Source organism: Puma concolor, chromosome B1, assembly GCF_028749965.1.
Source record: "Puma concolor isolate L17-30 chromosome B1, mPumCon1.1.hap2, whole genome shotgun sequence".
NCBI lineage: Eukaryota > Metazoa > Chordata > Mammalia > Carnivora > Felidae > Puma > Puma concolor.
The window spans coordinates 127,627,408-127,652,598 of record NC_141670.1 but is presented as its reverse complement, the minus strand read 5'-3'; the positions used below and the strand labels follow the sequence as shown (position 1 = coordinate 127,652,598).

The window sequence follows — 25,191 nt, the reverse complement described above, 5'->3', positions numbered from 1 at the left end:
ATATTTAACTGGATATGAGTGGCAAGTCTGATAAGTAGTGGTTCCTTCATGCAGTGTTTTGAGGATTATGAGGCTGTGTCTGTGTCAGGAGAAGAAAAACTAGAGTGATAAATTAGGCCGGGGTCTCTGTTTTATATATTGCTATATATCTGGAGCTTAGAATGGTGCTTGACAGGTTGGGAGTACTAAATAAATATTTTTTCAGTGAATGAGTAAATCATTCTGCAATACTTGAGAGAGCAAGTAAGAATGGAAGTGTATTTGCTATTCTGTTACTAAATTAACTCTAAAACCTCTTCTAATTCTAATCTGTGATTAGTATTAATATTTGTAAATTTAGCAGATATTATATCGGAATCTAAATTCAGAAGCTGCACTATCTTATAATTGTAGAATCTATGCAAGAGATGTACAGTCAAACCTGTTAATAATAATTAACTTAATAAAAATAGGGGTTCAACTACCCTGATTTAAGAAACAATGAAAAAAACCTCACCTATATTAATTTGACAAGTCTGTGTAAAGTTTAATATTATGCTAAACTCCTATTAATATTCAATTAGTTAATTGAGTGGCGTTCCTCTTCAATTTATATTTCAGTTTATATAGAGTGAAAGTTAATTAACCTGGCTCTGGAATAGGTGTGGGGATGGTTGAATTCTGTTTTATGGTAAGGGTAAGATCATACTGGACCATTTATCTGATTATCTGATTTTATCATCATGACATCGACATTCTAAAAGGGATTTTATACCTCTTTAAACTCAATCTTTCATATAAAATGGATTCCTGGAAAGTAAGTGATAAGAATTGTAGATTTTTACCACCAGGTTTAATCAATATTCAGATCTCCTGGTTTCATATTGATGCCTTTTTGAAATGTTAGTATTTCCCAGTGATTTTCCCCCTCAATATTAGTGAAAGAAGAGACTCTGCCAAGAACAAAATGATTCTGTACTACATGGAGTATCATCCACAAGGGCATGGGGTGGGGTGGGAGTGGGAGGATGTTCGTTTGACCCAATGGGCTTCTTGATACATGAGGCGAAGGAGCAGGGAGAATAATGGTCCTCAAAGTATGCCCCAAGGACCCTTGGGAGGTCTCTAAGAAACTATTGGACATTTGCACATTCAAAACTGTTTTATAATAATACTAAGACATTATTTGTCTTTTTTGCTGTGCTGACATTTGCTTTAGTGGTTCAAAAGACAATAGTAGGGAAAACGGCTGGTACCTTAGCACCAACCAAAGGTGGTGGCAACAGGCATTTTACCATTGTGTTCTCCATTGTCACATCCTTGAAGTAAAAAAGAAAAGTGAACATTTAACTTAAAAATGTCCTTGATAAAAAGGTAAAAAAAATCCATTTATTAAATCTCAACCCTTGTGTACATGCCTTTTCAATATTCTGTGTGATGAAATGGAAGTATGCTCTGTGCCTGCCATCGCGCACTGAAGGGCAGTGGTTTTACTCAGGAGTTGTTGCTAAATGAGTTCCTTTTTGATGGGTCAGCATCTTTAATTGAAAGAGTGACCAACAAACTATGACAATTCAGATTTGGACATTTGGTGGAAAATTTTTTTGAAAAGAAAGTGAGCCTGTTGAGGACAGTAATGGATAGTATTTGAGCTGCTGATAAAATATGAACTTTTAAGTAAAAATTCAAATAAAAACTTAAATTTTGGAAACCTTGTGATTGCTGCCATGAGCCTTGAGAGTATCCAACTATTGAAAAGCTTTTTTCATGACACTGGTGTGGATATTAGCAGATGTGATTTTTTTTTTTGTCATTTCGTAAGGAAATGTGTTAACATTTCAAACTCTGTGGGGGTCCATGAACTGATATTTATATTTTCCAAATGATTAATGCATGATTTTATACAATTATATATGGATAAAAGATCTAGTCAAAGTAAAAGGTAGTAAAATGTATTTTAATGTAACAGAATACAAATATTTCATTGTTATGGTTCAGGTTCTACATTGCAGCGAAACTTAAGAAACTACTACATGTTGGGGCGCCTGCGTGGCTCAGTCAGTTAAGTGTCCAACTTTGGTTTAAGTCAAGATCTTGTGTTTTGTGGGTTAGAGCCCCACATGGGGATCTCTGCTGTCAGCCCAGAGCCCTTATCCAATCATTTGCCTCCCTCTCTCTCTGCCCCTCCCCCATGTGCGCCCATGGGTGCACTCTTAAAAAAACCTACTACATGTTGAGTTTTGGTGTAGTACTAAGGAAGACTTATATCCACGTTATCTGAAAAGGCTATTAAAGTATTTCCCCCTTTTCCTTTCTCTTTATCTGTGGGAGACAGGAATGCCTTCACATACTTCAAACGAAATAACATATCATAATATATTGAATGCAGAGGCAAAGTTGAGAATCTGATTTTCCTTTAAGCTAGATACTTACCACCAAATTATTTTTATTTGAAGAAACATGATTTTCATGAAAGCTATTTTTGTGTTACAGTAACACATAGTGGATTTATTAATATTATTTTTATTTTTTTTTAATTTTTTTTTCAATGTTTTTTATTTATTTTTGGGACAGAGAGAGACAGAGCATGAATGGGGGAGGGGCAGAGAGAGAGGGAGACACAGAATCGGAAACAGGCTCCAGGCTCCGAGCCATCAGCCCAGAGCCTGATGCGGGGCTCGAACTCACGGACTGCGAGATCGTGACCTGGCTGAAGTCGGACGCTTAACCGACTGCGCCACCCAGGCGCCCCTATTAATATTGTTTTTAAATGAATATACATCTCATTTAAAATTTTTTTTTGAGAGAGCACGCTTGTGCTCAGGTGGGGAGGGGCAGACTGAGAGGGGGAAGGAGAGGGAGAATCCTAAGGAGACTCCACACACAGCACAGAGCCTGATGTGGGCTTGATCTCACCACAGTGAGTTCATGACCTGAGCAGAAATCGTGAGTCGGACACTTAACTGACTGAACATCGCAGGTGTCCCTCATTTTAATTTTAATAAGGTAAATAAAAAACAAAATAGATGTTAACAAAAATAAACAAAATTTCTTTTGGGTCCTTAATATTTTTTAAGAATGTAAAGGAATGCTGAGACCAAAATGTTTAATGACACTTCTCTCAACTCTAGATTAGAACAGGTGCCTCTCTACCTATAGAGTGATATTCCTTAATATATTAGTATTGTCTCAGTACAGTCGTTGCCATTTCATTTTTTCATTTGTTGATATATTCAACACATAATTACTGTGTACCTTCTGTCCTATTAGGTCATGGGAATTATTTCAAGAAAAGATTCTGTCCCCTGCTTATTTTTAAGCTTCTCTAAAGCCAGGTCTGAGTGCTATAGTTCTTTTTATTTCCCTAATTACGGTAAAGTTATTTAATATTGGTTTTCTCTTTCCTCTTTTCAACTTTATAGATATGGAAATGTGGCTTGGTATTTGTTTTCATGTTTTTGCCATTTGTTACTAGGACAGAATTTGGCTAATATTTAAACAAGTACACCATTTATCCACTTCCCTTTCTTTCTAGTATGTTTGAAATCATGGAAGAGGTAAATGCCTTTCAGCATTTTGTGTATATGCAATTTTATACAAATGGTAGGGATGAGAGACAAGAAGGGCATGGGTAAGAGAGAGAGATGAAAGTCTTTAACAAGGTGTCTGTAGAGTGTTTTCCAGATCTATCCCTCACTTTTGTAGGGGCAAGGCAAGAGTACAGACAACTGCACAGCATATGTAATCTATTTAAAAGTTCTAAATTAGGCACATATGCTATTTGCTAATTGCTCTTGGCCATCCTTTGGACCTAGGATTGCACACTCTGGTTCTTTGGGAAAAGAGTTCTGAGGTCATGGTCACGCGAAAGGAGGGATGGTAAGGTCCAGAGAGGCCTGGCCTGTGTTACATTGGATTCCTTGTAGTGGTGAGGCATGCAGCCAAAAAGGGATTGGAGGGGATACCTTTAAAGTGCATACCTCAAGACTAGGACCTTGTTTGTCCATGTCTAAGGGCAAGGCTGGTATGGGCCATATATTACTTATATTAGAATCTCCAGCAGTGCTTCTTAAAAATGCAATTTTGTAGACCCCATCCCAGACCTGAATGAATAGAGAGCAATACGGCGCAAAGGTAGGTGTTATGAGCGTCAGTAGACATAGGTTATGTTTTGAGGGATTTTTTGGGGCAGACATATGAGTTTCTGCTTAGCATCAGTATTTCATTGTGGCTGTTAAAAATGTTTTTCTAAACATTTGATCTAATTTAATTCTCTTAGCAACTCTTTGAGGTTTTTATTCCCATGCTTCAGAATGTATTCTGTAATGCCATTGGGGAATTTGAATCTCGAAATGGCCTTAGGATATTCCTTCTCTAATGCCAAGTTCCTACGTATTTTTCACCAGTATGTGCAATTAATAATGTTATGGATTAAATATACTTATGTCTACATCAAAAAGGAAAATACTTTTTGTGAAATGTGAGGCGAATATTGAAGGCCTAGGAGGGGAAATCCCTTCTGAATTTTGAAGAAAATACTATCTTTTTAATAAAATGAATTCACATTAAGCAGAATGAATTTTATTATGCAAGTTAAACCTGAATATTTAATGATGACTTATAAAGTAGTTACTAAAAATGCATGTTAGTAACTTTGTGTGCATGTAACAATATCATCACATGTGCATTATAGTGTTGTTGATAATTTGCATTTGCAGTGCTTTTTCAAAAAATAATTTTCGGTTTCTAGAATAACAATATTGTCTACAGAGGTGCCTGAGTGGCTTAGTAGGTTGAGCATCCACTCTTGATTTAGGCTCAGGTCATGATTCCAGGGTCATGGGATGGAGCTCTGTGTCAGGCTCCACGCTGGGCAGGAAGCCTGTTTAAGACTCTTTCTCTCTCTCTTTCTCTTTCTCTCTTTCTCTCTCTCGCTCCCTCTCTCCAACTCTCTCTCCCTGTCTCCTTTTGCCCCTCCCCAGCTTGGGTATGTGTGCTCTCTCTCTCTCAAAAAATAATAATACTGTCTACAGAGAAGTTATGGATCAAGTTGGGAATTGTATAAAAACACCTATATTGTTTTTGGAAAGTATTGTTTAAAAGGAGTGAATGGTCAAATTTAGAAGTAACTAATAATAGTCCTGTGAAACCAATAATGAAGTCATTTACTAACTTAAAAAAAATTGTGGTCTCACGCCTAGAAAGTGCTATTTAGTAGCAGGGGTGAGAGGGTGGAGCTAGTTACTGCTAACCATACAGTACTCTAGTTGTTTCCCACAGTTAATATTAACTACTGCAGATTTGTAATTTATAATGTGAAAGCAGTTTAGTCCCTGGGATTACCTGGATTATTTAGTATTTTGCATCTCTGTGAAATACTGAATGGCCGCTTGTTCCTGGAATCGTATGAACTTTTTGGGCAGCTATTTTGGGAATTATTTCATACAACTGAAATGTCTTCCTAATGATACTGTTTCTTTTCTAAAAAGGAATAGCCTAGGATTCAGTTTTGGCTTGCATAGACAAATTAACATAGTGTGGTGAAGAAATGGGGCCCGGACTAGAAGAGTTAATCTTTAAGTTCAGCTTGAGCTGTGTGTGCTGATCCTTTTCTGCTTCTTGTTAATTGGCGCCTCAGACTCCCTACTAATTAATGGGAGAGCATGGGGCAGGTGGTGCCATTTTATTTTGATAATCCTTGTCATCAATGTCCACGTAATCTTCTTGTTTAATTATAATGAATGTGCATTTGGGGTGCGTGAACTTTTAACAGCTTTTTTTCACTGGAAGTTCACTGGTCAAGGACAGTTTTGCAACTGTCAGATGCTACTACGTATTGCAAACAAAGACACTTGTTTTAGCTTTTTAGTTGTTAATTCACACAAGTGGCAGTCACTAAATGGAGGTGCTGTGTGCTTTTTAAAAACTAGCCGGGAATAACTCTAGCCAGAGAAATTAAAGAAATCTGTGCTTCTTTTAATTGTGTGTGTGTGTGTGTGTGTGTGTGTGTGTGTGTGTGTGTGTGTGTTTGGAGTGAGGGTAAGAAATTTTGTTTAAATAGGGACATTTAATTTTAAGAGTACTTAATGGATAAAAATATTAGAGTAATGTTTTCTCTGGAAGGAAGAGCTGAGGCAGGAAGTCAAAATAAATGGAACTGATTTACTTAAGAATTTGCAAGTTTTAGCTGTGAAATGACCAGATAAATGATTCTCTTGGAGAGTGGATAGCTGTTAGAAAATGCATATTTTGCTCATTTCCATTTTAAAGAGACTGTTCTTGCTTTCAGGTATAAAGATGGGTTTAGGTAAAAATAAATTCAGAGTAGTTTTGAAGTTTGGGGACAAGTCTTAAAATTGTGTTCCAAGCAATGCATTATTTATTTGGGGGAAGTGGGAGAAAAGGAGGGAGGAAGAAGTCAAAAAACACCTCCTTGGCTGTTAATACCTTGAAACTTAGTGGAAAGGAAATAACACCCAATTTATACGAACTCCAATGTAAACAAACAGGAGCTATGATGGGAAATAGCACCAGGGCCAATTTATAAGACTTGGTCCATGTTCATTTTTCAGATAAAACTTCCTGTACTTACTCCTACCCATTATGGGCCAGACCAAAACCAAAATAAATCTTCCTCAAATGGTATAGGGAAACATTTTAATTGGGTGATATTTTTGGAAAATCAGAAATCGTTATTTCGCTATTGGTACCTTGATAAAATTTCATGTACTATTTCAAAGTGTAAATTTTTATGAACTTGGATGTTAATTATATACTTACAGTTTAATAATGATAACAGTGTTTTGGTATATAATATTTTTGTGTCTAATCAGAGAATCTTGACTTAATGTAAATTTACAGTTAAAATTAAAATCCAAATCTGTGGTCGTCACCTAAATAGGTGGTTCTCCACCTAGAGGCAGATTTCTTCCCTCTCCCCACCCAGGGACATATATCCATGTCTGGAGACGTGTTTGATTTTTACGACTGGGAGGAGGTGCTACTGGCATTTAGTGAGAGAAAATGATGGATGCTGTTAAACATCCTAAAATGCACAGGACAGCCCCCCACAAAAAGAATTATCTGGCCCAAAATATTAATATTGCTGGGATTGAGAAACCTGCCCTACCTAAATGATGCTTTCTACTGATGAAACACTACTGATTTGTAATCTGTGGATTGTGAAGATACTGGAAATTACCTGAAGAAATGCTACATTGAAGGAAACGATCATATGTAGGTATGTAAGTATTGGGTTGTATGGGATTAACTAATACATAACACCTTCCTAATTTTATTTTGTTCTCTCCCTTTCAAATGACAAATTTTTGTCCTGCAATAAGTGATTCACTATGAGGAGCGATGATTAGTAAAATAAACGGTTAACAAAATCATGGTAATCATTTTGCAGTATGTACATATATCAGAAGTGTTATGTTGTACACCTTAAACTAGTACAATGCCGTATCAATTATAGCTCAGTGAAACGGGGAACAAAAGTGTCTCATGGGGGAAATAATCTGAAATCTCAGGGGAAAGAGCAGTTACACATGTGTTGTAGGTTTTTCTCTCAGTATTGACTATATATATATATTCAAGATAGAAGAAAGTGCAGTGCTTACTTGGCCTGAAAGGAATGCAGTGTGGCCAGGAATGATATTTGCCAGATCGCACGCTGCTGTGCTTATAAAGCCTGCAACTTCCTTGGTGTGGAATAGCTGTTTGTTAGATGACTTCTTCCTCCTCCTCCTCCTCCTCCTCCTCCTCCTCCTCCTCCTCCTCCTCCTCCTCCTCCTCCTCCTTCTCCTCCTTCTTCACAGAGAGAGAGAGAGAGAGCACAAGGAGGGGAGAGGCAGAGAGAGAGAGAGAATCCCAGGTGGGCTTTGCACTGTCAGTGTGGAGACCGATGCAGGACTCAAACTTGCAAACCCCGAGATCAAGACCTGAGCCGAAACCAAGAGTCACATGCTCAACTGACTGAGCCACCCAGGCGCCCCTAGAAATTTTCAGAAAGATTTTAACCTAGCAGCTAAATTCAGGCCTCAGTTCATCTGATTTGAAAAGTTTTCCTCTTCTTTTATTCCTATATGATTTTTGTCAACCTGTGATAAGTAGAGAAAGATTTAAACCAGGCATTTATTTATTATCGAAACAAGAGCTTGATTCCAAATTAAACAGTTTAAATTTTATTGGCTCATTATTATTTTTCTTTAATGATAAGAATGCAACTAAATATATGCTGAGTAGTGTATACCAAGTGTTCTTTTTTGGTGTTCTGCTGTTCAAAAGTTGCTACATCAGTTCTTGTTGACTTCCTTATATCATAGGGAAGATATACAATGTAAAAAATTTAAAGTTATATAATACTTTAATATATGTAAAGCATATGTAAATGATGGCGTGTAACAATGTTTCTGAACTCACCACTGTACCTAAGAAATTTAACATTAACATTGTTAGTGCTGTTTGAACATTGGCTGAAATAGACATGTTTGCATTTTGAGCTGATCTGTTCTTAGGTATTATTGGCAAAGCATGTTGAATTTAAAGAGCTCAACAGAAAATTAATATATACTAAATATGTGAGAAGCAAGAAAGATTTCGGTTAACCTATATATTCCCCCAAAATAGCTTTCTAAAGAAATGAAAAGTAACTTGTTTGGCACATAATTTAGTAGTTTTTTTTAATGTCTTATTCCCTGGGAGAGGAGAAATGGGACCAGTGCTGAGGCCCGCAGTGCTGTAGGGAACTTGTTGGATGGCAGGAGGCTTTGTCCACAGAAACATGAGGGCTCATTCAGCTTGGTGACTGCAGTATATTTTATAAGGAAACCTATGTCTAAAAATAGATGCTGAATGAAACTTCTTTTAGAGCACAGGGCCATATGGTTGTTAAAGGGCCACTTTGTTTTATTGGAAAGAAAATATGAAAACTCCCCATTTGGAAGCAAGTCTTAGTAGTGAGTGTTAGAAAATGTCTTTTTGTGCACTGTTAGTAGTAGGTAAGTATTTCAAAACAGATGTGTTTTCTAACCACATTGATTAAAAAACTACCTTAATTGACATTTCTCAGATTCTGTTACAGTGTACTTTTTTTTTTCTTTTTTCTGAATGATAGTAGCAATCATATATAATCATTGAGCAGGGGTTTTTTTCCTCTGAATTTTGGCAGATGTTTAATATTTGAAACAAAATATGAAATTGAAGAAAACTGTACTAAAGTTCCAGATGAACTTTTATTTAGTCTTTAAAAAATCACGTGATATGCCCAGTCCAGAGTTTTAATGTTCTATTCTCTGACAGGAAAATATGTTTATTTCTGTGATGTTTATAAGCACGTGCCCCTATGTAGTCCATTTCTGAGGCAGCAATGCAATTTCTGAAATCTGAGTTTATAAAATACTTTGAGAATTAAGTTCTAAATGTGACTTTATGAAACCGATACTAAAATAGTATATGTCATACAACTACCACTGTTAGTTTAAATGAATTACAAAGATGTAATACAAAGTCTGTTTTCAGTATGATAGAGGGAAAGAAAACAACCTGATTTATTCCAGGAAGGACTGGGTTCTGGATCACCAATAATGTCTTGGAGCTCAGGTTAAATATATATATATATATATATATATATATATATATATATATATATATATATATATATATATATAGTGAGTGGAAACTACCCTGTTAACTGGTCATACTCTGAGGTTATAATTGAGGAAAACTTGAAATGCTTTCTTTCCTTCCATGAGCACAGTGTATCTTTATAGTAAAATTGCCACTAACTTCATTCTCCTTAATCTGAGAGTATTTCCCATTTCCAATGAAAAGCCCATAGGGCTCAAAATAAATGAAACCTACCATGTTTCCGTTTAAATACACACACACACACCCAAAACTTTCCTCCATACTCTTTCTTCTCTCTCCTTAGAGACCTCTGCCTTCTCCTATACAGCATATGACTGCCAGCAAAACTTCTAGTATGGTAAAATGTTTTAAATTTATATGTTCTTTCCAGCTCTTATGTCAGAGACCCTTGAACTTAACTTCAGTTCTAGAAGCAGTGATGGCAACCTTCAACACTTACTTCTTTTAAAGTGTGTTTATATGCATTTGTGTAATACATTTTTGGGTTCCCTGGCTTTGAAACATAGGCCGTAAATGAAACAGACCTTTCCCACAAAATGTACTGTAATAGATGCATGTTTATACACATGAATGAGAAGTATATTTACAACAGGTTCTAATGTAAGGACTTTAATTTTGTGCAGTATCTTTCACATGTGATATGTCATTTATTCAGTGGGACAATATTGTGTGGCATAAGGGGATTTCCATTTTATGGCAAGAACCAATACAAGCAGGGTTAATCTCAGGAGGGGGGAAATCTGTGACCCTTAATCTGAGGCACTTTCCCTCAGACCATACTAAAAATTCTATTTTAAAATCCAGCAAAATGACACAACTTATTAATAGTACTGTTGAATTCAGAATTGCTGAAACTGTCTATAATTTAGCCCACGGGGCCAACACTCTTAGCTACTTGAATAATAATGATTCTTAGTAGCTAATATTTTAGAGTCCATATTTGCATACTGCATATTTTTTCTGTAATTAAGGAATATGTAACAATGTATCCATCTTTTTTAAAATTTTATTTTTTATTTTTTAAAATTTACATCCAAATTAGTTAGCATATAGTGAAACAATGATTTCAGGAGTAGATTCCTTAATGCCCCTTACCCATTTAGCCTATCCCCCCTCCCACAACCCCTCCAGCAACCCTCAGTTCTCCGTATTTATGAGTGTCTTCTGTTTTGTCCCCCTCCCTGTTTTTATATTATTTTTGTTTCCCTTCCCTTATGTTCATCTATTTTGTCTCTTAAAGTCCTCACATGAGTGAAGTCATATGATTTTTGTCTTTCTCTGACTAATTTCACTCAGCATAATACCCTCCAGTTCCATCCATGTAGTTGTAAATGGCAAGATTTCATTCTTTTTGATTGCCAAGTAATACTCCATTGTGTGTGTGTGTGTGTGTGTGTGTGTGTGTGTGTGTGTGTGTGTATCACATCTTCTTTATCCATTCATCCATCGATGGACATGTGGGCTCTTTCCATACTTTGGCTATTGTGGATAGTGCTGCTATGTTTATTACATGGGAGTGCATGTGTCCCTTCAAAACAGCACACCTGTATCCCTTGGATAAATGCCTAGTAGTGCAATTGCTGAGTCTTAGGTAGTTCTATTTTCAGTTTTTTGGGGAACCTCCATACTGTTTTCCAGAGTGGCTGCACCAGCTTGCATTCCCACCAACAATGCAAAGAGATCCTCTTTCTCCACAACCTCGCCAACATCTGTTGTTGCCTGAGTTGTTAATGTTAGCCATTCTGAGAGGTGTGAGGTGGTATCTCATCGTGGTTTTGAGTTATATTTCCCTGATGATGAGTGATGTTGAGCATCTTTTCATGTGTCGGTTAGCCATCTGGATGTCTTCTTTGGAGAATTGTGTATTCATGTCTTTTGCCCATTTCCTCACTGGATTATTTGTTTTTTGGGGGTTGATTTTGATAAGTTCTTATAGATTCAGGATACTAATCCTTTATCTGATATGTCATTTGCAAATATCTTCTCCCATTCTGTCGGTTGCCTTTTAGTTTTGCTGATTGTTTTCTTCACTGTGCAGAAACTTTTTATTTTGATGAGGTCCCAGTAGTTCATTTTTGCTTTTGTTTCCCTTGCCTCTGGAGACATGTTGAGTAAGAAGTTGCTGCGGGCAAGATCAAAGAGGTTTTTGCCTGCTTTCTCCTCAAGGATTTTGATGGCTTCCTGTCTTACATTGAGGTCTTTCATCCATTTTGAGTTTATTTTTATGTATGGTGTAAGAAAGTGGTCCAGGTTCATTCTTCTGCATGTCGCTGTCCAGTTTTCCCAGCACCACTTGTTGAAGAGACTGTCTTTATTCCATTGGATATTCTTTTGTGCTTTGTCAAAGATTAGTTGGCCATACGTTTGTGGGTCCATTTCTGGGTTCTCTATTCTGTTCCATTGACCTGAGTGTCTGTTCCTGTGCCAATACCATACTGTGTTGATGATTACAGCTTTGTAGTATAGCTTGATGTCTGGGATTGTGATGCCTCCTGCTTTGGTTTTCTTTTTCAAGATTGCTTTGGTTATTCAGGGTCCAACTTATCCATCTTGCTTTTAGAAAACTTTCTTTTTCTTTTTGATGATGAAAGATGATTGATCTTGACAATTAAAAATATTTTATACATTTCAGATGAAAATTTTATCTGCTGGGTGAATGTCTCAGCCTTTTGAGGTTTCTCCCACTCCTAGGATTCTACCAACCATCTCTTTCTCAGGTCAGTGTGAGGGAATGCTTAAGAAGCCTCATGGTAATGGGAGAGGGGTATCCCATTGGCCTCCTTCCTCTGTAACCCACTGTTTCTGCTGCTATGAAGGTTGCCTGCCTGGTTACTCAGTCTGTGGTCCAAGACATTCCAGAACACAAGGGTTTATTGTATCTGTGAATACAATATGAACACAGATAATCCAGCTTCCTTTGTTCATTCCATAAATGTCGACTGTGCCTCATGTGTTCTAGGCATAGTTATAGATGCTTTGGACATTGCAACTGAGCATAACAAAATATCTGCTTTCAAAGTATCCACATTCAAGAGGAGGTAGACAATAAATACATCAATATGTAGAGAAAGATTATCCAATTAGATAGAAATAAATGATCTGAAGAAAAAATGAGTTAGAAAAGTTGGTGGTTACTTTTCTTAGAATGGTCATGGAACTGAAATCTAAATAATGGGAATAAGATAGAGGAACAGGTATAAGGACTGTCAAAGGAAATTAGTGGTGTGTTTGAGGGATAGACAAAACCAGCATTCAGGGCACATTTTGGAAAAAGGGGAAAAAGATAAGGAAGTGAGGTCAAAAAAGAGGCAGAGGCCAAATTATGAAAGCCATAGTAATGAGTATGGTTTTGTTTATAACTGGAAGTTTTAAGCAGAGAAGTAATATGTGATTTATACCTCCGTAGATGTCGCTTTGGTTGGTTGCTGATTGGAGAGCTCAGTTTGTGGCAGGACATAGTGGAATCAATGAGTTAAAGAGGAAACTGTTACACAGCTTTCTGCAAGATACGTGATGGCAACTGGGTCTAGAGTTTTTGCAATGGTAGTGGTGAGAGTGGTTCTATTTGGGATATATTTTGGATATGGTACTTCCAGGTCATGATATAATGAAATGGATATGAGACCTGAGAGAGAGAGAGAGGAATTAAGAAAGGCTTAATGATTTGGGAACAGAAAATATTTCTTGTAAGGATTAAAAATGGTTAATTGCTTGCCTTACTGACTGGCTTGGTTGCTTTCCTTCATTGATTCATTCATTCATTTTTGTGCAAGTGTGAGGTATCCTGATACGCTCTGCATTATGCATATTAATTGTTTCCAGAAGTTGCTACTTCAGTGGGTTCAAATCCACTTAATCAGAGGAGAGGAAGTGGGATGAATTTCGGAGTGGATTTTTAAATTTCAAAGTGATGTTCAGAAATGCCGTCTTCATTAGGAATCACTTTTTAAATATCTGTTGTAGAACTATAATCAAAATCTCAGCTCACTGGAATGGTCTTTTAGTATCTTGGTTTACCATGGTTTATCAAGAGAAAGGAAACTGCTCAAATTTCTGCTGTGATTTTGAAGCAGTCTTAATAACCTGTTTTAAGATAGCAGACACAATTGTTAAATATTTGTTTAGGTTTTATTATAACCAGCACAGATTTATGATTGCATTTTTATGTGCCTTGTATAGTCATTATGTATGGTATATCTTAGCTCATTTTATAGAACATAACTGTATGTATTATATGGAGGTAAATATATGAATCTTGTGTAACATTTTCGTCATATAGATGACCTATTTGATTCTGTAATTTTAATCAGAAATTCAGACCTAAATTATAATATTAGGAACAATCCTAATATTACAGAAAAGTATGGACTTCAGAACACAGTTGTGAAACTGTACCTTTATCAAGTTACAAAGTAATTTTCTGTTCATACTGACTCTGTCTGCTTTAAGCATGATTTCTCACCAACTCTTACTCTAGGTATTTTATGTCTGATGTTCTCAGTATCGTTATGAGGATTTTTTGTTTTCCTGAAAAAATTTCCCTTTAATGTTCATGTAACTGTTAGATAACATTAGGAGTTTTCCCCAGAATGTCTGTGTTATTTTAAAGAAAAATGGTAATTATCAGAATTATTCTGAATCTCATTTGTCTAAAATCTAGTACAGTGTACCGTAGTTATAGATCTAAAAAAAGTCTGTACCTTTTAAATATGGATGTCAGATTTTTCTTAATACTTAAAGTTTTCCAGTAGTTCAGGTTCCTGCTTCTTTTTCTGTGGCCAATTAAAAAAAGAGCAGGACTTTTTTAAGGTCAGAAGATCAGCTTGATTTGTTTGTAAAACATAAAAAGAAATATTTGTTTCTAAGACCAGAAAAATCTGTTTTCCGGTTAACTTACTTTTTTATGTTTTGCTTTGTTAAAAAATCAAAAATAAAGTTAGAAGTAGAAATACCATTTGATTCATGGGTTAATTTATTGGAGTCCTAAATGCTAATTTAGTTATCTGAAGTTATCGGATTAAAAACAGAGGAGGGAAAAAAAACAAAAACAAAATTCCTCCATTTCTCATGACCAAATCTTACCTGCTTTTTCCTCAGTATGTGATTCTGAGAGGGAAACCCAGCTTGCTTTAGTATTCATATTTCCTTTGAACTGAATGATAAATGCTGAACCATCATGTCAAGCCTTTTCTGAAGATGTCTGGAATAACAATAAACCCTTTGTGATGAAACTAGCACAGGGTAGCTATTTACCAAGTTAAACATCATGAACTTACTTATCTTTATTCCAGTGTACTTTAACATCAGCGGTCATCAGCTTATATATTGGGAAAACCTGAGTTAAAATAATTACCATAAATAGAATGTACATATTTTCACTTTGTCTTGTACTTTCATTCCCAGACTGCTCATATAATTAAATTGGTAATGAGATGCCTGCTTTATGTGCACATACACATATATTGTCTAGTATGTTCTATGCTTTTTATTAGGGGTGCTAATAATTAATGATCTTTTATCTGTGTATTACTTTTTACTTCATGGTACTTTTTACTGTGTCAGAGATTGTCTTGCAGAGACAAACTTTCCACAGTTGGAGAGCCACCAGAGGAAAGGAAAGCACACTATTATTCAAATGAACTAACTTAATGAAGATCATTTCTTCACTGCAGAGGCAATAGGAAAGCAGGGCCAGAAGCATTTACCCCAGGAGGTTATATATAGGATGATTGGAGACATTCCCAAAGACAATGAGGCACTAGCATTTGTTTAAGAGAAAGGCTATTTCCCTCTGAGGGCTCATGCTGGAATTAACTGGTGTCATTTTGAAGGAGGGTTTTGCTAATTGGCATCTCCCAATTGTATATAATGCCAACACCTTTTTCTATTAATTATTTGCCATAAACATAGCTCAGTAAACCAAAACTCCCTGCAAACTGAAAAAGATTTAAGAGGAACTGTTGCAATTTAATTAGTTTCCAAAAGCCCTATGTGAACTATAACAGTTGGTTGGTTTTATTTGTATAATGTTTTGTCGTTTGACGTTGGAGGCATTATGTTCATGTATTGTGGTGATGGCCTGCTGAGTAATTGCAAGGTTCATTATACCACCAAGACTGTCAAGGGCATTTATGGATATTCATGTGCAGTGAACCCTTGAACTTGAACTGGTCATTCTTGTCTCCCATGGCTGGAATTGTGTTTACTCTAAATGGCAGGAGAAACTTTAATTATGAAACCATAAAAGAAGCAAAATTACCTAAGTTTTAAAATGGTAAATGGGCTATTAAGAAATGTACCTGCCGTTTTTCCCCTTTGCTGTAAAAATGTTATCTGTACTCTCAAGGAAACTCATCATAGTCCTAACCTTTAAAAAAAATTTGAAGACCTACTGCTTGGTAGTAAATCTGTGCTTCCAAAATTGTGTTTTTATGTAAAAAGATACTAGATATCCATTATTTCTACTTTAGGAAATCCATTTATAGACCAAATATTAAGAAAAATTGAACTTATTAATACGAAGTTAAAAATATCCAAGCATTGGGGCGCCTGGGTGGCGCAGTCGGTTGAGCGTCGGACTTCAGCCGGGTCACGATCTCGCGGTCCGTGAGTTCGAGCCCCGCGTCAGGCTCTGGGCTGATGGCTCAGAGCCTGGAGCCTGTTTCCGATTCTGTGTCTCCCTCTCTCTCTGCCCCTCCCCCGTTCATGCTCTGTCTCTCTCTGTCCCAAAAATAAAAAATAAATGTTGAAAAAAAATTAAAAAAAAAAATATCCAAGCATTGTGCATTGATTTGAAAACTTTTGAAAATATGAAAGAAATTTAAGAAGCAGAATTGAAGAAGTATGCATGTAAAGTATACATATATATGTTTATCAACATTCATACATATATACATTTATCAACATTTAACTATGTGTCAGTGCTAAAGTATATAACACTCTCTTTATGAGTGTCCTTCCCCTAGACTTTTACGTTCTTGATAATAGAAGCATTTTCTTAATGTATCTTGTCTCATAGTACTCAGCACATGGGTCTTGTTCAATGAGGTTTTATTGAACTGAAGAGAGCTGAGACAAAAGATGGCATATAAGAGGGTTGTAGTTGGAAGTGGAGAGTTATGTCTGGAACATGGAATGCATGGAGAATGGTGGCAAGAGATGGAATTCGAAAATTAGGTGGGGAAGATGCTTCTGTTCCCAGGTGCTTGGATCATACACAGAGGATGTTATGGGGCACTTGCAGGATTTTGAGCAGCTAATCACACTGAGAGCATGGGAGTGGATGGGAATGGGGCAGGAATAAGAAACCAACTCTGATTTGTCCATGCTGGGATATGGTATCCTTGAAGCCTGGTTTGCACAAAGGTCTTATTGTTTTTTAAGTAAAACACAATTCTTACAAGAAACTTTAATTGTGAGAAACTATACACAACACAAAACTTAATTGTTTTAATCATTTTTAAGTGTTACAGTTCAGTAGTTTTAAGTACATTCACATTGTTGGTCAGTCAATCTCTAGACCTCTTCGTCTTTGCAATTTGAAACTCATAGTCTGCTGAGACAGCTATAATAATACAGTAGACTGAATGGCTTCAATAATGGCCATTTATTTTACAGAGTTCAGGAGACCAGAAAGTCCAAGATCTGGGTGCAGGAAGATTTAGTTTCTGGTGAGGGCTCTCTTCCTAACTGGTAGACAGCTGCCTTCTTACTATCCTTACATGGCAGATGAAAAAGAGAACTAAGAGAGCTCACTCTTCTCCTCTTTTTCTCTTCTTGTGAGGCCACTAATCCCATTTTGGAGACAGCACTTTATGGCCTCATGACTTCATCTAAACCTAATTATCTTCCAAAGGCCCCACTTCCAAATGTCATCACATTGGGGGTTATGGCTTCAACATAAGAATATCACAACAATACTTATTTTTTTGTTACTGACTTAATTCATTTAGCATAATGTCTTTAAGATTCATCCATTTTATAGTATGTATCAGAATTTCCTTCCTATTCAAGGCTGACTAATATTTCATTGTATGTATATACCACATTTTGTTTATCCTTTCATCTTTTGAAGAACATTTGAGTTGCTCCCAGCTGTTGGCTATTGTGAATAATGTTGCTGTGCACATGAGAGTGTAAATATTTTTTCAAAACCGTGCTTTCAATTCATTTGGACATATACCCAGAAGTAGAATTGCTAGATTACATGGTAATTCTATTTTTAATCTTTTGAGTAGACTTCCTACTGTTCTCCATAGCAGCTGTGTATCCTTTTACCTTCCCACCAACGGTGCACAAAGTTACAATTTCTCCACAACCTTGCCAATACTTGATGTTGTTGTTGTTGTTTTGGTAGTAGTCATCCAATTGGGTGTGAGATGATGTCTCGTGATTTTGATTTGTATTTCCCTAGTGGATAATTGATTTTGAGTGTCTTTTCATGTCTTATTGGCCTTTTGTATATGTTCTTTGAAGAAAGGTCTGTTCATGTCCTTTGTCTATTTCTTAATTGGGTTGTTTTTGTAGTTGTCTAGTTAAAGCTATTATTTATATATTCTGGATAATCCCTTATTAGGTTTATGATTTGCAAATTTTCTCTCATTTCAGAGATTGCCTTTTCATGTTGTTGGTTGAATCCTTTGCATACAAGTTTTAAATTTTGATGTGACCCAATTTATCTCCTTGATTTATTGCCTGTACTTTTGGTGTCATATCCAATAAATCACTACTAAATGCAATAACATAAAGCTTCTTTTCTATGTGTGTTTGTTTGTAAGAGTTTTATGGTTTTAGTTCTTACATGTAGGTTTTTTATCCATTTTGAGTTCATTGTTGTATATATTGTAAAGTAAGGGTCCATTTTTTTTAAAAACGTGGATATCCGGTTTTCTTAACACCATTTGTTGAAATACCGTCCTTTCCCCATTGAATGGTCTTGTTAACCTTGGTGATGATCTATAGTGCTGCTGAAGCAAAGAAAAAGGGGGACCTTTCCACATAGAGATGAAGGAATGACCTAAAAGAATCTTGGGGAGACACTAGAGACCTTCTAAAAGTCATGGAGGAATAGAATGGTGGGACACTGTCAGATTAAGAGCAAAGAAAGAGGAATTTCACGCACATCCCTCAGCCAGAAAGAACATGCCTGCAATATTTTTGTTTGTTTTTGAAGCACAGCTGAAACGGACAAGAAAACAAGTGTTAAAAGCATGGGGGCGCCTGGGTGGCGCAGTCGGTTAAGCGTCCGACTTCAGCCAGGTCACGATCTCACGGTCCGTGAGTTCGAGCCCCGCGTCGGGCTCTGGGCTGATGGCTCAGAGCCTGGAGCCTGTTTCCGATTCTGTGTCTCCCTCTCTCTCTGCCCCTCCCCCGTTCATGCTCTGTCTCTCTCTGTCCCAAAAATAAATAAACGTTGAAAAAAAAAAAAAATTAAAAAAAAAAAAAAAAGCATGGACAAAGATAAATGACAGGCACCTTACCTCAAGGAAATGTAACATGTAGTGGGGATGATAGCATGCATAAATAATTCAAATACAGGGGAAAGAATAAATGTCATAGAAGTAATACTGATAAAATGCTGTGGACATTTAGAGGAGAAAATAGTTATTTCTTCTGAGAGGACCAGTTGGGTCTTGCTGGGTATAGTCATCCAGATTTCTCATTTGAAAGCAACAGAAACCAATTGTGATTCATTTACATAGAAAACACAGTTATTAAAGGCTATTTGCTAGTTCATAGCAAATATCGCTCCGGGAAGATATGGGAACCAGGTCTTGAAGAGACACAGCCCAGAACAATAATTAAAATTTCATCTTAGGATTTATCCTGTAATAAGGACACCATTGCCACCACACTTTAGGGTAGTTGCTGACTTAGGCTGTTCCCATCAATGATGGATCTGGATGTTGCCACTAGTACTGGCCGTGTGGCTACCCCTGCTCCCATCACTGGTCACAGTGAATGCCCTGAGGTCCTTCGCTCCATGTAAAGTCTGGGACAGGTATAGCTGTTGGGAGGGCTTCAATCACGTACCCGTGTCCTTGCTACAGGATGGGCAAAGAAAGTGAAAATCTGAGTTTTTAAACTTCTGTTTTGGAGAATTCTGCCTCAAACAGATGGGAAGTGCCAATATACAGGAAGTGAGAAGGGGTTAAGGCTAGTTGGCTGCAAAGTATTGTAATATCTGCAGAGTTGAGAGAGGCAAGATTTGCACTGCTGTAGGACATAGTAATAGTTAAACAGGCAGTGGCAGTTGGAAATATGGGGTGGAGGTTCAGAAAAAGATTTAGCTTGGTAGTCAAAGTGGTATTAGCTGAAGCCCTGACATTATAAGGGAACATGTTTGAAGAAGAGATCTTTGGGGAAGAATCATCACCTATATTTGTGGGAACACAAGAGGAAGAAACTTGGATGTATAGGCCCTCATCATGAAAACCAAAAGAAAAGCTTCCAGTGAGTTCCTAGTAAATTGTATTTATTCAGTTTACTTCTAACTGAATGAGGCCCTTAAGAAGGGAGTGGCTTCAGTGCTCAGTGTTGCTTAGGATGGAATGAATGAAGGCTAAGAACGTTTCTTTGAATTTGTTGACCTTTGAAAGAAGAATTTTATTAGAATGCTGGGGGTAGAATCCAGAGGGCAGCTAGAGATTTACAAGGAAGATGTAACTGGGATGACAATAATTGGTGACATCAAGGGTCAGTTGCTTTTGGAAGAGAAAGATAGGACTTGTGAAAGGAACTACTTTCAAAAAAAGATTTATTGAACACCTACTACATAGTAACTGTTTTAAATGCTTGGAGTATGGAAGTCAGCAAAATGGACAAAGGTCAGTGCCCTTGGGATCTTTATGTTCTGCAGGGAGGAGGGGCACCAGGTTGTTAATGAACATAGTAAATAAGTTAATTATAAGTAGTTAGAAGGTGATAAGTGCTGTGGGGGGAAAAAAGCAGAGTAAGAAAAATTGACTGGATTTATTAAACTTCGCAAGAAATAGCTCATTAGAATGGTGGGAAATGGATGTCCATTCGGGTCAGGTAGGGTGGTTGTGGTGGTAAATAGAGCAGCAGGGTAGGCTTCACTGAGCTGAGACTTGAGACAGGTCTAAAAGGAGATGAAGGAGGATATGTAAGGGAAGAATATTTTAGGCAGACGAATAGGAGATACAAAGCTCTGACCTGGAACACGTGAGGCATGGTTGAGGAACAGGATGAGGACACGGGAGAATAGTAGGAGAACAGCCCAATGAGATAATTAGAAGCCAGTTCTTAAAGGAACACTAAGAATTATAAACTACTGTAAGGACTTTGTAAGGACATCATAAGCACCTACTCTAGGTTTGATAGCTCTTTGATATTTTCTATAGATTACTAAAATGAGGTAATCTACAGGTTCTTACACAGTTCAGAAAAACTTCAAGCTTACTTTGCACAAGCTATTTTTATTTGTATCAACTTCAGAAAGAGATAACGTAGAAACTCACAAAAAGGGATAATGTTCTATAACCAGTGTAAAGTGAAGCAGGATTTTTTTTTTATTCAAGGGGCAGAAGGTAAAGTATCATGAATAATTTTATAACTTTTTTTTGCCTAAATTCCTAGAGTGATGTAAACATTTGGTGTTGCCAATTTCTGATTTTATATATATATATATATATATATATATATATATATATATATACACCATTTTAACAAAAAATTGAAAATCTTTTTTTTAAAACAAGTGTTTCTAAAAGAGTACCTACTTCTTTTTTTTTTTTTAATTTTTTTTCAACGTTTATTTATTTTTGGGATAGAGAGAGACAGAGCATGAACGGGGGAGGGGCAGAGAGAGAGGGAGACACAGAATCGGAAACAGGCTCCAGGCTCTGAGCCATCAGCCCAGAGCCCGACACGGGGCTCGAACTCACGGACCGCGAGATCGTGACCTGGCTGAAGTCGGACGCTTAACCGACTGCGCCACCCAGACGCCCCAAGAGTACCTACTTCTTTTGAACTTCCTCTCTCTTCCTTTTTCCTACACATCTTTGGTAGAGGTGCTCATGAGATGTATTGAGGACTTTGAAGTGCTTCCACTATAAACTTTTGGGAGACCTCAGGGTAAAAATGATGGTGACTCTTTGAATCCGATTGGTCCTGTTTTTTTTTATTAAAATTAAAAAAAATTTATTAGAGAGAGAGAGTGTGAGCGAGCATGAATGGGGGAGGGGCAGAGACAGAGAGGGAGATATAGAATCTGAAACAGGCTCCAGGCTCTGAGCTGTCAGCACAGAGCCTGACATGGGGCTCGAACTCAGGAACAGTGAGATCGTGACCTGAGCCGAAGTCGGCTGCTCAACCAACTGAGCCACCCAGGTGCCCTGCTGATTGGTCCTCTTAATGAGCTTTAAGTCATCTGGATAAGCATAAGTTTTGTAATTTTGGTTAAGGTTGAATTTGAATGTTTCATTTGGCATAATCCTTAAGGTAACTCACAATTTGCTCAAATTTTTCACTTTTCAGGGTATTTGGTAGTTGCAGACCTAACCACTATAATAAGGGGTGACTATAATAAGACATGTAGAATGAGATGATCAGATGAAAGAATGCCTCTGTAACTAAGGCTTTTTAGGTTACACAGGAAGAGTGTTACAATTTCATATATTTCTGTTGGACTAGTAGAGAATTGTTTCTGTGTCTAAATATGTCATTGGTTTTATCTTCTGTGATCACTAAAGCTCATCCTCTTTACTTCCATAATTTAAGCATCTTCTGTCATGCACATTTAGTATCCTCTGATTTTGCTGTAACACTCTAGATAGAGCACACAGAAGGAAAGGGTTTCAGTAAGAGTACAGTCTGATTTCGCTGTACTGTGACATTTGCTGATAAAACAGTGTCTATATGTGGAGTTTCATTGTATTTATTTATTTTTACAAACTAGTTGTGTGAACATTCACACCAACCCTTTGCCTTGTGAAAATTCTCCATGTATGAAGTCTGTTATAAAGGGCTTCCTGAGATTATCAAAAACTGCTGCTTCTCATAAAAAAATTAAAACACTAAGCAGCTGTGCTGTGCTTTATATCTGGGGACAGGTGAAGGAAGAGAAGGGAAATACACACACACACACACACACACACACACACACATATAAACACAGTATGTTTCAGGCATCCTTTTGGTATCAACCATCTGTCATTAGGAAAATATTTCAATATACACAGTTGACTTCTGTCTGGTAGAAGAGAGGAAAGGTTTAACGTGTCATGAATCTAAACTGAATATCATGGCATTATTTTTTCTTTTATTAAAAATACTTTCACATGCACATAGATTTTAGATGTCACATTAAGTAAGAAATTGGCTTTCTGTAATCTTTGTAGTTTTCCTAGCATCAACTTTTTAAAAATCAAGAGCAAAGTCTACTCAGTATGTAAATCCTATACTGGCAACACTATTGTTGAAGTTTTCTATGGAAAAGCTAGTATATGCTAAGTAAAAGCAAACTGTTTTTCTGTTATGAATGTCTTCTCTTTTACTTTAAGAAACTTTTTCTCATTTGATTCCTCCTATACATAGTTATTTTCCAAAGAGTGGAAAATAGATTTTCTAAGAGCTATCTTCATATGATGTATTCACTTACGCATAGACTATTCAAGTGTTTAAATAAGAGCTATACTTTAACTCTTTTTATGTTTCTTTTAGGTGTATACTAATGTGTACCTTCCTCATTTCTAAAGTATATTCAGAGGGAGTTACGAGGAAACATACACACAAAAAATTATTGATGTTATCATTTCTATTTGAAATTTATTTTCCATTTACTTATTTAATATCACTTCAAGTTGGATTTGGATGAATTTAGGGTATAGTTGACTTTAGGATGAAATAAGAGTAATAGTAATCCTTTTTAAGAAATTGATTTTTTATAGTGGCTAGTATGAATAGTGGCTATTTCAAATAGTTATTAGAGATTTTGATTTTCCGCTCAGGAATGCTTTAGCTCTAGTTTGATAAAGAAGAAAATATCCTTCAAACACCTTTGGGATAGATCCTTGGGTAAGTCAGGTTAGTAGCTTCCGTGGTTCATGATTTTCATAGTGTGTGACTCTAATTCTGAGGAGTTCACGGTCACAGTCTTAATAATTACATTACTAGGGTGTATCTGTAGTTATTTAAACAGACAACAAAACTCCTTTCTCACATAGTTGCTTATAAATGGGGCAGAGTAGATCTTCTGGAACTGCCTTCTCATGATGTGAAGAAAATAGCCTCTTTTGTGGAAACAGACTCAGACTCATCTGACAAGGAGAGGGCCACATCATGTGGTTCTGGTGACTTCACACATCGACTTTTTCTTTCTGAGGCTGCACAGTTGCCTCACTCTTATCTCCTGAGGCACAGGGAGCTCAAGGGAAATAAAACGTCCTTCCTTAGTCCCAAGGCACCTCAAGTCATCTTCATAACATCACTTGTAAAATACGGTTGATAATACATGCATTGAAGGGCTGCTGCAAGAGTTAAAAAGAATGCCTACAAGACAGTGCTTTAAATTGACGATAATATATCTGTTTTACTTGTGATTATCATTATTCTTATCAATAAAGAATATACATGTTCTAAAGGAGAGGTCCATCTCATTGGAACTGAAACTGCTGACCACTAAATACGTTGCTGTGGCTTCCAGACTGTCTGGTGTTCCTTCCTCTGAAACCACGGGTTTGGGATTCAGGGTATCTGATCCTTCTTTTGCTCCAGTGCTCAGAATTTCTGGCAGTTATGTTCCCTGAGTGAATCTCATCAGCCACCCCCGGCCCCCCCGAGCCTCTGAGGCCTCCATCTACTGAATGGACTATTTCTGCCCTAGTCATTTCTTTCAGAGCAAAAACATGTGGGTGCTAGCTAGTGAAGTGCTGGTGTCTGATCCTATCAAGACTTAGCGAGTTTCAGACCTTTTTGGCTCAGGCACATGCAGTATATATTTATCTGTAAATGGGAACAATATCGCCTACCACGCAGGAAGGTAGTGAGGATTAAATGAGGTAATGTATGTTAGGCACATAGTGTAGTGTCTAACAAACTGTAAAAGCTCACCAAGTGGTATGTATTATCATCATCATTCCATATTCCCTCCAAAAATAACTATATTTGTCTTCCCTGAGTTTCTTGAATGCCAGCTCCTGCCAAGACATTTTCCTCCTGTTCAGTTTTAGTTCCTTGTCTGAGATAATCATATTTGATCAGGTGATGAATTACTCTGTAGTGATTCATGTAAATAATAACCTCATATTCTATGTATCACCTGATTCCTTAATGCCAGGGTACAATTTTGACCTTATTAGCCTTTAGTTGAATAATACTGAAACCAGATAATAAACTGGACAGAGTTATGCATATATGGGGTTTTGGAGTCCTGGGTGGTCTGGAAGTTTGTTTCATTTTGTTTTTATTTTAACTGTAGAAGTTCGCGTATTCACTGCGTTAGTTTTCATTGGTACTTTAATCATTCAAGTTGCCTTTAGTTCTCTTCTTATTCTTTAATGTTAATTGTTTTTTGAAATTGTGGTTTATATACACAATGGA

General features: G+C 36.8%; 1 protein-coding gene across 5 annotated transcripts in view; it reads left to right on the top strand.

Annotated features, from left to right (window-relative positions):
- The window catches only part of BMPR1B (bone morphogenetic protein receptor type 1B), a 418,825-nt gene that overhangs the window by 280,268 nt on the left and 113,366 nt on the right, over nucleotides 1–25,191 (top strand). For 2 of the 5 annotated variants that reach the window (XM_086704546.1, XM_086704542.1), the window contains exon 3: nucleotides 6,926–7,219. The exons of the other annotated variants lie outside the window; for them this stretch is intronic. The gene's annotated coding sequence lies outside the window, so the exon portion shown is untranslated. The remainder of the gene's footprint in view (nucleotides 1–6,925; nucleotides 7,220–25,191) is intronic. 5 annotated transcript variants of the gene reach the window in all.